This window comes from Bos taurus, chromosome 19 (assembly GCF_002263795.3).
Source record: "Bos taurus isolate L1 Dominette 01449 registration number 42190680 breed Hereford chromosome 19, ARS-UCD2.0, whole genome shotgun sequence".
NCBI classification, from domain to species: Eukaryota; Metazoa; Chordata; class Mammalia; order Artiodactyla; family Bovidae; genus Bos; species Bos taurus.
The window spans coordinates 52,945,991-52,961,284 of NC_037346.1; the positions used below are offsets into that span (position 1 = coordinate 52,945,991).

The following is a 15,294-nucleotide window of genomic DNA, read 5'->3' on the forward strand; positions in this document are numbered from 1 at the left end:
TCAACCTTCACAACAACTGTGAGACACGCTTACACAACGCCTCTCACACCGAGGTTCCAGAGCATCACACGGTAAACAATGTACTGGGAAGAAAAGAAAGAAACCACACGCTTAGAGAGTTCAAAAGGCGGCAGAGAACTTGTTTTCATTTCTGGACAAAAGAAGTGCTAACGTGAAGGCCGGGCACCCGGTGCCCAGGGACCCTGGAAGAGAACCTGTGGGCGTGGAGGTGCCCTAAAGCTGGGGCCACAGGAGCGTCAGCTAACCCTGACACAGGAGCAAAAGAACCAAGAGGAACTTTTGAAACAGAAGGAAGAAGGTTAGTGATGAGGACAAGAAGGGCTAGGACAGCCCGGAGTTTTACTGCAGAAGCTAGCTGAGCGAGGTCATCTCTGGAAGTGGGTGTGGACTCTGAAGAACTGACCCCTGAGCCTGGGACACGGGGGTGGATGTTCTGCTGATCGGTGTGCAGAACACGGGAGAATCCATGTTCCCTCCGCCCATCCTGGCCTTGGTCGCCCAGGCCTCTAAGAATAGAGATGCTGCCCAGAGGGCCACTCAGATGCAGCGCCTCGGGCGTGGGGCACATAGACAGGAGGCACGTCGGATGTCCCTCTTATTTTTATTTTCCATTTTTGACATTGTCCTTCAGTCCCTCCTCCACGCTCTCCGTTAAGCTGTTAAATCACTCCATTTATTTAGTGCGAGTGTTTCTGAGAGCTCATTTTTATCTTGGTGAAAACCAGGCTTGCTCATGGGCACATAATGAAATTGCATAAATATACCCTTAGCTTGGAATCTAATTTATTTTTCCTGTTCATTATGGGGTAGAAGGCCATTATGAAATGTATAACTTTTTTTTTCCAGTGCTGGAATTGAAAGGCTGGGGCTTGGGCTCTTTTTATTCTGATGATTTTGTCCTGATTCAATTTAAAGCTGGTTAGAGCTCAAATACTGGAGCGTAATTGACAAAGATCAGTGTGGGTTGTAATGCTAATGTCGCGTCTGCGGCTTCCGCAACTCGACACGATGGACAGTGGGTTAAGCAGCGATTCCAGCAGGGGATTCCTGGGCCCGCAGAGCTGTCTGGGCCTCAAGGAGAGGGCCGAGGACTTTTCCGTAGCCAGTGGTCACATTCTCTGCTTTGGGTGAGGGTGGGTGAGTGGCATACCCTGGAGTAGGCAGGTTGAAGACACTCCTGACCTTAAGCACAGAAAGCCTTAGAAATCCCTTCAAGAACATCCGCCCAACCTCTGCTTGTACAGGTGAGGAGTCTGAGCAGCCTATAACCTGGTCAAGGTCACCCTGGCTCCAGCCTCCCCATCCTCAGTCCTGGGTTTCCTCGCCATGACAGCAAGTGCATAACATGAAATGAGATGCAAACATGACCTTTGGAAGCAGTGACTTAGGCCACTCTGTATGAAGTTCATGCATTGTGTGCTGAGTGCTGGGAGAGAGGGGGACAGAAGGCACACCGGGCAGCTTGAGCAGGCTCTGATGCCCGCCATGGCTAAGAATTTGTCAAAGGCGTGACCTGGCAAAGCAATGGGCAGGAAGCTGGGGCACCATCCTTCCTCCAGGGCACACCTGATCCTCCGTTAACTGGTCTCCCCCAGTTTGCTGACGGTTTTCCGTGTGCCCGGCCCTGCTGGGCTTGGGCACAGAATGGGAAAGGCCCAGACGCTGCTCTAGGAGCTTTGATGTGACATCCTGACTCTCAAGTAGGAACCGTGCAGAACATCAGTGTGTGCCAGTCAGAGAATGTTCTTTTGGAGGGTGACGAGTGATGATCAAAACATGTGAGTGTGTGTGCGTGTGTGCATGTGCGTGCTTGTGATCACTGGGAGGAAAAAAAAAAAAACATCATCATGGCTGTGACAGGTTTTCAGGGGGAGCTGGAAGAAAAGAATTTAAATTAGAGTTGCAGAGATCTTTCGTTTCGTTTCCCTCCCCCTGTAACTAGAGTTGCCAGATAAAACCCGGGATGCCCAGTTAAATTTGAATTTCAGATGAACAACAAAGAATTTTTTTTGTATAAGTATGTGCCAAATATTGCATGGGACATACCTATATTTTTTTAAATGTTGTTTATCTGAAATTCACACATGTATCCAAGGATCCTGTGTTTTTATTTGCTAAATCTGGCAACCCCACCCTTAACAGCAGAGGAAGTAGAAAAAAAGAAAGCTTCATTTTGAAATCATTGCCTTAGTCACTTAAAAAATGCAGTCACATGAGTTATAAAGTCATTATTTATTTATTGTATTAGGTCTGCTAAGACAGAAGTGTCTAAAGTGAAGTGATTAGTCTCACTTACTGCTCCCCAAATCCAGCTCTCTGGGGTGACCTCTGACCTCTGCTACTAGCTGGAAGTGTCCCCTCCCAAAATACCCCCCTTGCTCATGCTGACCAACTCGTGTGCATAGATGCACATATGTCATTTTCATGTGCTATGTATTTTCCTGGCACTTTCTGCTTTTTTGGAGAAAATCCCTGAAGAAGAATTATTGGGGCCAAGGGCATGTATATCTTAAGTTTTAATAACTAGAGCTGGACTGCTTTACAAATTTGAAAGTATATACAGAATTCACCATACCGTGTGAGAATTCTTTATCCAACACCCATACTAGTATCAGTTATTATTATTTCTTAAAATATTTGCCAGTCTAAGGGTACAAAATAGCATTTAAACTTACCTTTCCTCAACTCTAGGAAGGTTGATTATATTTTTTCTGTTTATTATTTATTTGCATTTGACTTCTGTGAACTATCTGTTCATGTGCTTTATCTATGTGTCCATGGAGAATTTTCTTTTTAATTTGTTCTGGGGTACTCTTTACATATGGGCCACTCTCAGACTTTGACTATTATATGCTGTCTTGGAGTTGCTTCTGGACCAGCTGTGTTAAGCCATCACCTGATCTTGAAGCCTTAGACCTGAACTTCTCTTGGCAGTGACCTTCTGGGTCTAATGGTAGACTTCCAACCCCCTCCGGGTGCCTAAGGTCTGCTGATCTTGGTTGTCTGAAATTCCTGGTTTTAAAGGAAACATGTGTGCCTTGAGAGCCTCTGTTAGTGCTTCACTGCCCTGGTGTTGCCCCCCAAAACAATGGGCAGCCCTGGATAGCTTTAAAAACCCCACCTCCCTTTATTATCCTGCTTTCTCTGCACACACAGAAAGCTCTGCTCCAGAGGAGGAAACTGGGCCTTGGGAGGAGGCAGCACGGAGGGTGTCCTGCTCTGACCGTGGAATCTCCCCAAGAGCCGCGTTGACCATGTGACTCTGCAGCGAGTTGCCTCGGGGGCTGCAGGGTGGAGCAGGAGAGACAAGAAGCCTCCAGTTCCCCCAGTTCACTGCAGCCATTAACTCATTCATTCATTCAACAAGACTTTGTCAAGCTCCAGGCACATACACAGATCCTACCTGCTATCAGGGAGCTATCAGCCTCTGGGAGAGAAGTCTTTATATGATGGCACAGATTTTGCTGACAGACTGGCTGGGACCAGCTCTTCTCCCATCTGTCTCCCGCAGCGGCGGGGAGAGGGGGGGCTTGTGTTTGCAGAATAGGCGAATCACAGCCCCAGAGCCCGACCTAGGGTGAGGGGCTGTCACGGTACCCATCCTACTCCCTCAGCCAGGGTCTCGAGTCCCTGCACCTTCCCTCTCTAACACCCCCAGCTTCGTGCCTGCAGCACCCTGTTCGTGTTTGGGGAGGGGCATCTCCCTGGGACATTTGTGGCCAGTTCTGTATCTTGTTTTAGGAAAAGATGGTGTCCAGTGGGGCTCACTTAGCTTGGGTGTGGAGGAGGGGCGTGCATATGACAGGTGGGCCCTTGAAGCCACCAGGAGCCTTGGAGAGGCAGGGTGGGTGGGGGTGGGCCTGCTGCCATGCTCTAATTATTCAAAGGTCTGTCATGTGGAGGAGGAAGTAGGTTTGTCCCTTTGTGTTCAAAGGCAGAAAAAGGATGTGTGGGTGCAAGCTCTCGGGAGACACAGTTTGGTTCTGAGAGATATGAACATCAGCAGGACTCAGGAGGCTGTCAGGACTCCACCCTGGGGCACTGGAGAAGAGGCTGGCTGGCATCAGGTGATGGAGGTTGGGAGACAGGCCTGGCACTGTGTGCCCATCCACTCTTGACCTTCCAGGAGAGACCTATGCTGTGTGTTATTTTGTGCCCCCATACGTCCAAGTCCTAACTCCAGGGACCTGTGAATGAGATCTTATTTGGGAATAGGGTCTTTGCAGCTTTAATCACGTTAAAGTGAGGTCTTACTGGGGTGGTTCAGTTCAGTTCAGTTCAGTCGCTCAGTCGTGACCGACTCTTTGCGACCCCATGAATCGCAGCACGCCAGGCCTCCCTGTCCATCACCAACTCCCGGAGTTCACTCAGACTCATGTCCATCGAGTCAGGATGCCATCCAGCCATCTCATCCTCTGTCGTCCCCTTCTCCTCCTGCCCCCAATCCCTCCCAGCATCAGAGTCTTTTCCAATGAGTCAACTCTTCACATGAGGTGGCCAAAGTATGGGAGTTTCAGCTTCAGCATCATTCCCTCCAAAGAAATCCCAGGGCTGATCTCCTTCAGAATGGACTAGTTGGATCTTCTTGCAGTCCAAGGGACTCTCAAGAGTCTTCTCCAATACCACAGTTCAAAAGCATCAATTCTTCAGTGCTCAGCCTTCTTCACAGTCCAACTCTCACATCCATACATGACCACAGGAAAAACCATAGCCTTGACTAGATGGACCTTTGTTGGAAAGTAATGTCTCTGCTTTTGAATATGCTATCTAGGTTGGTCATAACTTTCCTTCCAAGGAGTAAGCGTCTTTTAATTTCATGGCTGCAGTCACCATCTGCAGTGATTTTGGAGCCCAAAAAAATGAAGTCTGACACTGTTTCCACTGTTGCCCCATCTATTTCCCATGGAGTGATGGGACCGGATGCCATGATCTTTGTTTTCTGAATGTTGAGCTTTAAGCCAACTTTTTCACTCTCCTCTTTCACTTTCATCAAGAGGCTTTTGAGTTCCTCTTCACTTTCTGCCATAAGGGTGGTGTCATCTGCATATCTGAGGTTATTGATATTTCTCCCGGCAACCTTGATTCCAGCTTTTGCTTCTTCCAGTCCAGCGTTTCTCATGATGTACTCTGCATATAAGTTAAATAAGCAGGGTGATAATATACAGCCTTGACGTACTCCTTTTCCTATTTGGAACCAGTCTGTTGTTTCATGTCCAGTTCTAACTGTTGCTTCCTGACCTGCATACAGATTACTGGGGTGGGGTGGGTCCTAAATCCTGGGACTGGTGTCCTTATAAGAAGAGAAGAGGACATACAGAGACAGACGGTCATGTAAGGGCAGAGGCAGGGATTGAAGTTATGCGATGCAAACCTTTCCAGAGTGCACAGCACTGCTGACACCTTAGTGTCAGGCTTTTGACCTCCAGAGCTGTTCAAGGATAAAACTGTGTTGTTTTAAGCTGCTCATTTTGTGGTAGTTTGTTACGGCAGCCCCTGGAGACAAATACACCAGCCAAACAGCTCAGTGTCCCACCTTCTGGGTCGCTTAGAAGATTGAAAAGGTAAGAGGGGACTCTGTTCAAAGTGCTGCGCTGGGTGTGGCCTGAGGAGCCCATGGGCTGGCTACTCTCAGAGCCTTTGGTGTCTCATTCAATGGAAAGAAGCCAGTGGCCAGCAGCCCGAGAGTCAGGGGAAATGTGGCTTGTCCACCTGTCCGTCGGCATGATGGAGCACCTTTGACAGAACTGATGTGGCCACAAGGACGTGTTTACTGAGCTACACTTAAGCAGGCCCCTCGGCTGGCAGACTTACAGGGTGTGATGGTGCATTTTGCTGGAAGGCACACGTGTTTTACCGGTATTGCCAGGAGTATGTGGCCCAAGACAAAGGTGTTAGTTGGGTGATGATTAGTATAATGGGGGTTCTGGAGCCAAACTCTCGGGTCAAGGGGATGGCACTTTTTCATCCCCACCCCTCTGTGAAGTCACTTAATTCTAGCTGTGAATGGAAGAGAGAAGGGTGAGGAGAGAGGGTGTCTGGCTGTGCAAGAAGCTGTGGAGGGAGGCACTGTGCAGACAGACCTGCGGTAGCTGCTGTTCATGGGCAGAGGGGGCTGGGGTCTTCGAGTGGCCTGCAGAGGGGAGACCAGCCCTTCCCCAGAGGCTGGCTTCTGATTGAGGGCTCACCTGCTCCTAGAATAAGAGGGGACCCTTCCACTGCCTGGCGGACCCACTATCAGTGTGGACTCTTCTGGCCCTGCTCAGCCAGTGGCCCCACAAACGTGGACCCCACGGTCCTCCTTGGGCCCCAGCACAGGCCATTCCTGTGTTCGCATGGTCATCCTCACCCAGGCGACTTTGTCTTTGGGAGCAGGCCGTCTTGTCTTGCCCTATGCTCCCCCAGCATGTGGCCTGGCCAGGCCCTGTGGGCATGCAGCTGACCTGTGAGCCCAGGCACCTCAGAGGGGCAGTGGGGCCGCTTTCTACCCTCCAGATCACTTGTGGATCTGAATGTTGGGATGAGTGTTCTGGGTGGTGATGGAGAGGGTGAAGGTCTAGTGAGAGTGAATGCAGCATCTCATGGTGATGTCTCAGAGGGCAGGCAGGGAAGAGCCTTGCTGGGGAGATGGCCCCACAGGCTGATGGCTCCCAGAGACGTCCAGGCCCTCTTGCTTCTTACTGACCTGGGCTTGGTGCAGGGAGAGGGAGGCCACCCTGACCTCAAGACTGAGCACTCAGTCCACAGGAGGCCCTATGCTCTTAGCAGTGACTGGTTCTGGCTGATGAGACAGGAGGAGTATCTTCCAGCATGGAGAGTCAGCTTCTGTGAACGGTTCTTGGCTTCTAAGAGGGGCCTCGGGATGTTGCTATGGATCTACTGCAGACATCCTGCTCCCAGCCTGACGGGAGGTGCAGGGCAAGCAGGGGGCAAGGACCTGTGTCCTGGTGACAAAGGGAGGTGCTGAATCACCCAGCCTTGCACCAGCCCTAGCCTGGACTTCCTGTCCAGGAAGTGGATCCCAGGGTGTGGGATCACGCTCGGCACCAGGAAGCTTCCACGTGGGACCCGGAATTTGTGTCTCCCAGGGCCACCAGCACCCTGAGTCGCTGAGCCTTGTTTTCCCTGGGATCAGCCTCTGAGGCACTTATTAAAGTGGCTCCCACCTGGGCAGAGATCCTCCACCTTTATTTCATCCGTGGCAGGTTGGTGTTTCCCTGAAGGAGCTCCCCTAAAGTGCACAGGAAAGCAATAAACCAATAAACCAGAAGCCACAGTTGCTTGGCATCCATGATGCTTTGCAAGCACGGATCTGTGCTCCTAAGGACACTGCTGTTGGGTCGCAGTGGCTCTGAGGCTGGCACAGCTTACCACCAGTCATCCTTGGTTCTGCCCCAGGCTGATCTCCTCCTCGGGTTTTCAACCAAGCTGCGGGGACCAGTGGTAGGAAGCGCTGCTGGCGGATCCTGAGGCCGGACCTGGGTGGGGAGGGGGAGGGAATCTCAGCCCCTCCAGCACCCCGCTCATCCTGCTCTGGTGAGGGCCTGAGTCTGTCCGGAGCTGCTCTCAAGGCCCCAATCCCTGGTCCCCGAAGGGGAACCGTGTGTGCTTGGCCCCAGGATTTCTCCTGACCCTGGGTGAGCCCCCTTTGCTCTTCTTGGAGTTGGCCTTAGCTCTGACCCCTATAAGCTCCCTCGTGTTCTCCATTCATTTACCCCTCTTCCGTGGGGCTCCTGGTGAGACCACAGTGGGAGGGACCCCAGGGGCTCTGCCTGTGCCTCATCCAAGAGGATGAGGGGACATCCCCAGGCTCTTTGCACCTCATCTATTGTCACTGTGAAACAGCAGACCCCAGCCCAAACTCCCATGTCCCATTTGAGGAACATGCCTCCTTCCTGGCAGAGAAGCTGCGAGTCCTGTGAGTCCCTCCTCAGACTCAGGAGGGATTCAGGCTCCTCACTCCTCCCACCTCCATATGCGGCCCCTCTGGCTTTCTTCTTGGGGAATGGCTTGACAAAGTCCAGATGACTGCGATCTTACTGTCCCCAAACTACTCTAGACATCTTACCTGAGGTCTTAGCCTGCTTCTGCAGCCATGACAAAATAGTGCAGACAGGGTAGCTTAAGCAGCAGGAGTTTAATTCTCACAGTTCTAGAGGCTCAAAGTCTGCGATCAAGATGTGGTGTGGTCAGGTTCTAGTGAGGGCCCTCTTCTGGCTTGCAGACTGCTGCTTTCTTGATGACCTCACATGGTGGGGAGAGGGCTCTGGTGTCTCTTCCTATTAGAGTACTAATCCCATCACAAAGGCCCAATCCTCAGGCTTCATCTAACCCTGATCACCTTCTACCTCCAAATACTGTTCCATTGAGGGTTAGGGCTTCAGTGGGCTTCCCTGGTGGCTCAGTGGTAAAGAATCCGCCTGCAGTGCAGGAGCCACAGGTTCAACCTCCTGAGTCATGAGGATCTTCTGGAGGAAGGCATGGCATCCCACTCCAGTATTCTTGCCTGGAGAACCCCATGGACAGAGGAGTCTGGAGGGTTAGAGTCCATGGGGTCGCAAAGAGTTGGACGTGACTGAAGCGACTTAGCACGCTTGCATCTGGGCTTCAGCATATGAATTTTGAGGGAATGCAAGCATTCAGTCCATGACACCTGCAGTGAGAGGAAGTCAAGTCAGTCCTTCAGAACAATGATATTATTTATATCTGAAAATACCACTAGCCAAGGGGAGCCTCCTGCCCCTTGAGCTCAGATCAAGTATAGAAACATTCACAGTATTAGTTATAAAGGTCAGTAGTAAAACCTTTTCACTGTTGCTCAGAATTGATTACCTTTCATACATGTACATCTCCACCCCAATATCATTTATCCATCAACAAATTCTCAGATATCCACTGTTGCCTTTATACACACACACACAGACCTACACACACAACTCTGGACATAACTCCTTATTGTTTTAAATTAGTCTATTCTTTTGCTTCTCAGAACTATAGAGATCATGGCTAGGTAGCCTGGAAGATCTTTGGATGTTGCAGATCTGGCTGTTTTCCTCACTGATCCATTTCAGTAAGAGAAGGTCTCAGAGAAGGGGGCTCTCTTTTGAGGGTCATGTCTTTTAATCAAGTTTGGTTTTTTAAAATATTGTAGAATTTGGACTACAGAGGAAAAAACTTTAAAAAATAATATTTTTCTGTAATCATAGAGCTGATTTGTTGACAAAGGGCATTTTCCTGTTTAATGCTTAATTGTAGTGTTCTGTATTATAAAATTTTCCTTTCCTGTCTTCAGCCATCCTTTTAGTATTCTTTGGCTAATTCAGTCATTAAAAAATGATGTTGTGGAAGAATACTTAGTGATTTAGTATGAGACATAGTTAAGTGAAAAAAAAGTTATAAAATGGAATGTACAGTATGATCCCACTTAGTACCAAAAATATATATTCTATGCATAGGAAAGTCTGGGAGGGTATTATGCTCAAAATGTTAACAGGAGTTATTTCGGGGTAGTGGGATTGTGGGTTATTTTAAATTTTCTTCTTTTTGCATAAGTGTAGTTTCTAAATTTTCTGCAGTGAATATGTATTCCTTTTATAATAAGGACAAGATCACAGATCATGCCAAAGGCTGTTCAGATTCTCTGACCACAAGGGGCCCAGGTTGCTCCTCCTGTGCTGGACAGCTCCCATGCTCAGCCTGGGGTTGCCCACCACAAACTTCCCTCCCAACACTCCTGGGACTCTGGGCTGGGCAAAGCTGACGCTGGTTTACCCTAGTGCTGAAGTGACTTGGCGACCCCTCCCTGACAGGTGGGTTTATCACCACCCTCCTTGATGGGCCTCTAGTCCTCTACTGTACCCACGCCAGCCAATGGTTGTGCTGGTGGCATAGCTGGTTAAGTCCAGGGTATGGCTGGGGCATGGCCTCAGGAGGATTTCTGAAGCCTGAACAGTCCCCCCAGCACCTTCCACCGCCAGTTCTGGAGGCAGGCTTGGCCCCCAGCACCCACTGCAGCTGGGGAAGATGGACAGTTCAGCCTGTCCCATCCCCAGGGTGGTCCTACAAGAAAAGCAAAGGACAGAGCTTGCATGGTAGAGAAGGCCAAAGCCCAGCTACCCCACCAACTAGCTCTTCATCGACTCTCTGAGCCTCAGCCTCCTTAACCTACAAAATGAGGATGATGCTGTGAAAATGAGATGAAAAACGAGGTTCAAGGACCTTGGGTGGGGCTTGAAACAGGGCGGGTACTGAGCATATATGCCTCCTCTTTCTCACCTTTAAGGGAGGCATAGTCCAACTGGGGACACACCCACCCTGGTATAAACTGGTGAAGTTCACTGGGGAAGCTTCTACATGTCAGTGGACATTCAGGTCCAGATTGATGAGGGCTATTTCAACAGGAGTCGTTCGTTCTTTAACACACATGCATGTATGCACATACATTTTTAACATTCTCCTGACAGAAGAGAGTCACGGAGCAGGGACTGGTCCCTGTGGCCTTGCTTGTGTCCTGGGAGTCTACTGCGCATGTGATTCAACAGTAGCCACCCCTGGACAGGGCAGCAACCAAGCTTTCCAGCATCATCGAGGCAGAGGCCAGAGCCCCAGGATTACTCCTGGCTGCTCTGTCCTGGGGAGCAGCAGCAGGAGCAAGGGGAGGCTCCCTACTCTGAAGGTGTGGGCCTCCCTCACTGGCCAGGTCATCTTCCTCTCCTCTGACCTCCTAAATATCGTCTGCTGCCCAGTCCACTGGCCTTGGACCTTGGATCTGTCCACTCGTCTCCATTTCCTTGGGCACTAGCAACCACTGTCGGCTTCCATGCCTGTGGCCTTGATGCTTCTGTCCTGCAGTGAGAAACCCTCCTGCACTGCAGATCTGCTCATGCTGGCCCCTGCCTCACCCATCCGTGCTGCCCAAGGGCTCTGAACGGTCCAGCCTGGCTTTGCTGCAGGCCACCCAACTCTGCCTTTAGGGCCAGCACATGGGGGACATTACAACAGGGAAACTGGGCCTACCTCTCCCCGCTTCCCCCACTCCTGTGCAGTTCTCACACAGATCTGTCATGCAGAGGACCACTTTGGGATGTCCTGGAGAAACAGGTGAGAGGTGTCATGGTAGTTCTGGTGAGACCTCCTTAAAAAAATCAGATGAGGGCTAAAGAAACGCCAAGGAGGGCACTGGGCCATCTGCTCTGCTTTCTGCAAACCTGAGCCCTGACACAGCAAAATCTGGCCATGAGTATTCAGATCACACGAAGCCCCTCTCTGGCCGCAGCCCCCTCTTGAATTGGTGTTTGCTCAAGCCCATAGCTGGTGAGAGTGTTTGTGCGCATGGAGGAAGCTGGTCAGGTGAGCAGCTGGTCAGGAGGGAAGTGTTTCAGAGATGGAGGTGAATCACTGCGAACATGATTGGATTTACAAAAATTGGTTTGACACAAATTTTCAGGAATCCATCTGGGCTCCATGAGAGGTAGAACTGTTCCCTTTTCTAGATTCCCAGGAAGCTTATGTTCTGGGGAAACTGGGTGTATTTGCTGCCAACAGAGGTTTTATTTTTAGCCAAATGTGAGAAAGGGAAGAGGGGCCCAGAGGTGGGGGCCGAGGTGCCCTGAGTGGAGCCATGCTGGTGGGAATAGTGGTGAAGAGGGCAGCCCTTGAGGTGGAGACTGGGACCCGACCTCAGAGGGTCTGCCACCTTTTTCCTGCGGGGGAAGATGGTTCCCTGCTGCAAGCCTCTCTGTGGGCTGGGATGCGATGGTGCGGCCAGTCTCCTCCCCCCACTTGTGTGCTAAGATGAATACCAAACGCTACCAGCCATCACGCGTTCTAAATTTACAGGGTGCTTGTCCTTCACTGGTTGCTTAAAAGTGAAGCTGCCTTAGATGACGAGGATGCTAAAGCTGGAGCAGCGTGGCAGCTGCCAGTTTCGCGGGCCCCACCTGCTGGCCTGTGCCGCCCTCGCCCGAGCCCTGCGGCCTCCTCACCCCACCTGGGCCTCCTGGGTGGGGCAGCGGTCAGAGGCCACAGGGAAGGGTGGGCTTGCAGCCGGAGCGCCCCTCCCCTGATGCAGGCACAGTCTGTGTGGGGACTGAGAGGTAGGATCTGGGCACTTGGCAACGACAGTGATGTTTCTCTGTGCCGCACCTCCCAGCTGGGAGCCTGCTGTTCTATTTTCCTCACCACCAGAACTGGCCAAGTCCTCGGCCTGGTGGAGCCCTGCAGGGGCGATGCCCTAGGAGAGCTTGAGGGGGCGCAAACAGGCACCAGAATGCCACCCCCTACATCCACCACTAAATCTCAAGCTGCTTAGAGTCCACTGCTGAGAACAGACCCTTTGAGATGCTTGTGGCCTTGGAGGAGCTGTCCCCCCCACCCCTGAACTCCCAGAGGCCCATCATCTGTGCACCCTCAGCACTCTGCGCACGCCTTACGGTTCCGTACTGAGGACCCATAGGAGCTTTATCAGGGTTCCCCCAGCCCTGGGGGAGGCTCATTGTCTCTGAAGCCCCAGGGCTGAGACAGGCCAGGGCCCAAGGATGGAGTGAATAAAGGAACAAGGGAGAGCCCACCACCCACCCTGGTTTCTCCTGGTCTGGCTCGCGGGGCTGGCTTTCCTCTTAGTGCTGAACTTCGTGGGTGGATTTCACCACAACCTCAAAATAAAATACTGTCACCTGAGCTCCAGGTGAGCAATTTCTGGGCATGGGCTGAGGCATGAAGATGGAGATGGCATGGTTCTGGCCCACATGCATCTCATACACTCGAGGGGAGCTGGACACATGAACTGTGTTGGGTGGATGAATGCTGGCAAGTGTTTATTCACAGAGCACTGAGAGTGATGAGAGAGGGTGAGGAACGTGGCATTTTGAGTAAGTCACCCCCCCGCCCCCAGCCAACCATCCCAAAGTCTCACTGCAACTTTCCATGGCAGGAAGGGCTGCTGGCCTCCTGGGTGTGCATGACCAGAGGGAGGAAGGCCAGAGGCCTGGGGCACCTGGACCCTTGCAGACGACGGGTGGAGTGCAGGGGCCGGGGGTGGTGGAGCATGTGTGGGCAGGAGAGTGATGTGGGATTCAGAGAATGGACCTCGGCAGGCTCAGCGGATGGGGCTATCCAACTCTAGTACCAAGAGAGCCCTTGAAGCAGGGCCCTGGCTGAGTGTGGCCCATCATCACCCTTTTGAACCTGCTGGACCATCAACTGTAGGTGAAAGTTTTCCCCTAGGCTTGATGTTTGTCTTAAAAATATTCTGTCCCTGTGGGTTTTTATCTTTACTCTGAAATTCTTTTAGTTTGGGCTTCCTGTCCTGAATCACATCAGAAATGCTTATTAACAACTTTCTGGCACGTTCCCTTCTCTGAAAACACAGATTAACATCCAGGTACCAGTGCAGGGTGCTCACCCTAGCTTGGCCTCTCCAGAGTTCATGGAGCTTGCACTCACTTTGCCAGAACTGAGGTTTTTTTTCCCCAAGGTGGGTAAGAAGAAAACACTGTGGGCATGTCCTCCTCCCCATGGGGGGTGTACTCCTTGTCTTTACATCCCTTTAAAAATCCCCCCATCCATGCTTTGTGTAAGTTCAAACCAGCTCCTGTAGAGTTGAAATGTTCTGGAGCAGGGCTCTGTAAACTAGCTCTGTCAATGGCCAGGTAGTTAGTATTTTAGGGCCAGGAGGTCTCTGTCACACAACTTAACTTGGCCATCAGTGTGAAAGCCACCTTAGATAATATGTAAATGAATGAATGTGGCTATGTTCCCATAGCTTTGTTTACAAAACAGGTGGGAAGCTGTGTTTGTCCCCTGGCCCTGGTTTGCTGACCTGTTGTAGAGCGTCCAGGGACTCCTGGAAGACTTCAGGTCCATCTTTTTCCCTTTGGGGGACAAAAGGCTCTTCTTCCTTTTCTCCCTCATGCCTTCATGCTTAATCTGAGCTTCCTTGGCTGGTAACACCCCTAAGTTCCCCAGCATCACCTCCCGTGACGTGTATGTAGGTCTAGCCCACTGTCTCCTTTAGAAGGCCCCTCTTCTTGCACAGACTTGAGTCTGCTACCTGCGTCTGTGGCCAGCTTCCCCATGACCCCCTCCCCACTTTCAAAGGCACTCCCCTCTGCACTTCAGAACTGGCCAGCTCCTGTGCTGGGCACCTTGCTGGTGTCCAGCTGCCTCAAGCAGTCTGTGGCTCCCTCCCTTCTTTGTCTGAATTCCTCTAGACACTCCGGGTCCCCAGTTGCCTCCCTCCTGGGAGCCACAGAGCTGGTTCCTTGGGTGTTTGAAAAATGCAGGCTCTAAGTGACAGCTTGTTTCCCTGAATGCCTCTTTTTACCTCTTACTGGAAGTCTAGACTTTGCTTCCTGACAGTAAGGTCTCAAATTCACCTGTAAGCCAGGTGATTTATGTGGGGTGGGACACAAGCCTTTGTTGGACTTTGTAGCATCTTGTCAAACAAAATAATCTTTTCCCTCCTAACTTGTCTTTGGCAATAACTCGCAGGAAATTGAAAAATCAGTGCATAGAATCCTAGGTACCCTTCATTGGGATGAAAGTGAGTTTTTGATGTCAGGAGTATCCTTTGGGCACTAAAAGAGGTCTAAAAAGAAACAATTTGGAATTGACTCTGAGTGATGTCTTCCTGCACCATTTGCACCTGCTCACTGTTACCAGGGGGCAGTTACTTAGCCCCCCTGCCTTCATCCTGCCAGAGTTTTTGAGCAGGGCTTTGGGGGCACAGTGGGCGGGGAAAATAAGCATTGCCTCAGTTACAGCAACACCTGGGAAGTCTCAGGTGGGAAGGAGAGGCACTTGGAAGGGCTGTGATGTGGAGGTGTCGGCAGGAACCCGCTTCCCTGAAACCTTTAGGGGAGAATCTTTCCTGGCCTCTCCTAGCTTCTGGTGGCTGCCGATAGCCCTCGATGCTTCTCAGCTGGTAACTGCATCACTCCAGTCTCTGCCTCTGTCGTGACATGCCCATCTCCCTGTTTCTGTCCTCTCTTCTTGTCAGGACACCAATGATATTGGATTAAATGTTCTACTCCACTGTGACCTCATCTTAACATATATCTTATTCTATCTACAAAGACCCTGTTTTCAAATAAGGTCGCATTGAGAGGAACCAGGGGTTAGGATTTCAGCATTTCTTTCGGTGAGTGGGTGGGGAAGGACACGATTTGACCCACAGCAAACACGGGCCAAATAGAAAGAGGGAGAGGCCAGATTCCGTGTGCTGCTCTGCTGGGACCCCACCGTGCCCCTCCCTTTCTTCTTGGAGCCCCTCCCGGC

At 51.1% G+C, this 15,294-nt stretch overlaps 1 protein-coding gene, 1 non-coding gene and 1 pseudogene across 5 annotated transcripts in view; 1 reads left to right on the plus strand and 2 right to left on the minus strand.

Moving 5' to 3' along the window:
* Positions 1 to 15,294, plus strand: part of RBFOX3 (RNA binding fox-1 homolog 3) — a 445,251-nt gene that overhangs the window by 53,001 nt on the left and 376,956 nt on the right. The gene's annotated exons all lie outside the window — the stretch shown is intronic.
* LOC112442819 (uncharacterized) lies at positions 8,763 to 8,838 on the minus strand (annotated as a pseudogene).
* Positions 9,002 to 9,081, minus strand: LOC112442822 (small nucleolar RNA U2-19). Its single transcript, XR_003031113.1, has one exon. It is a non-coding gene; the product is annotated as a small nucleolar RNA U2-19 (small nucleolar RNA).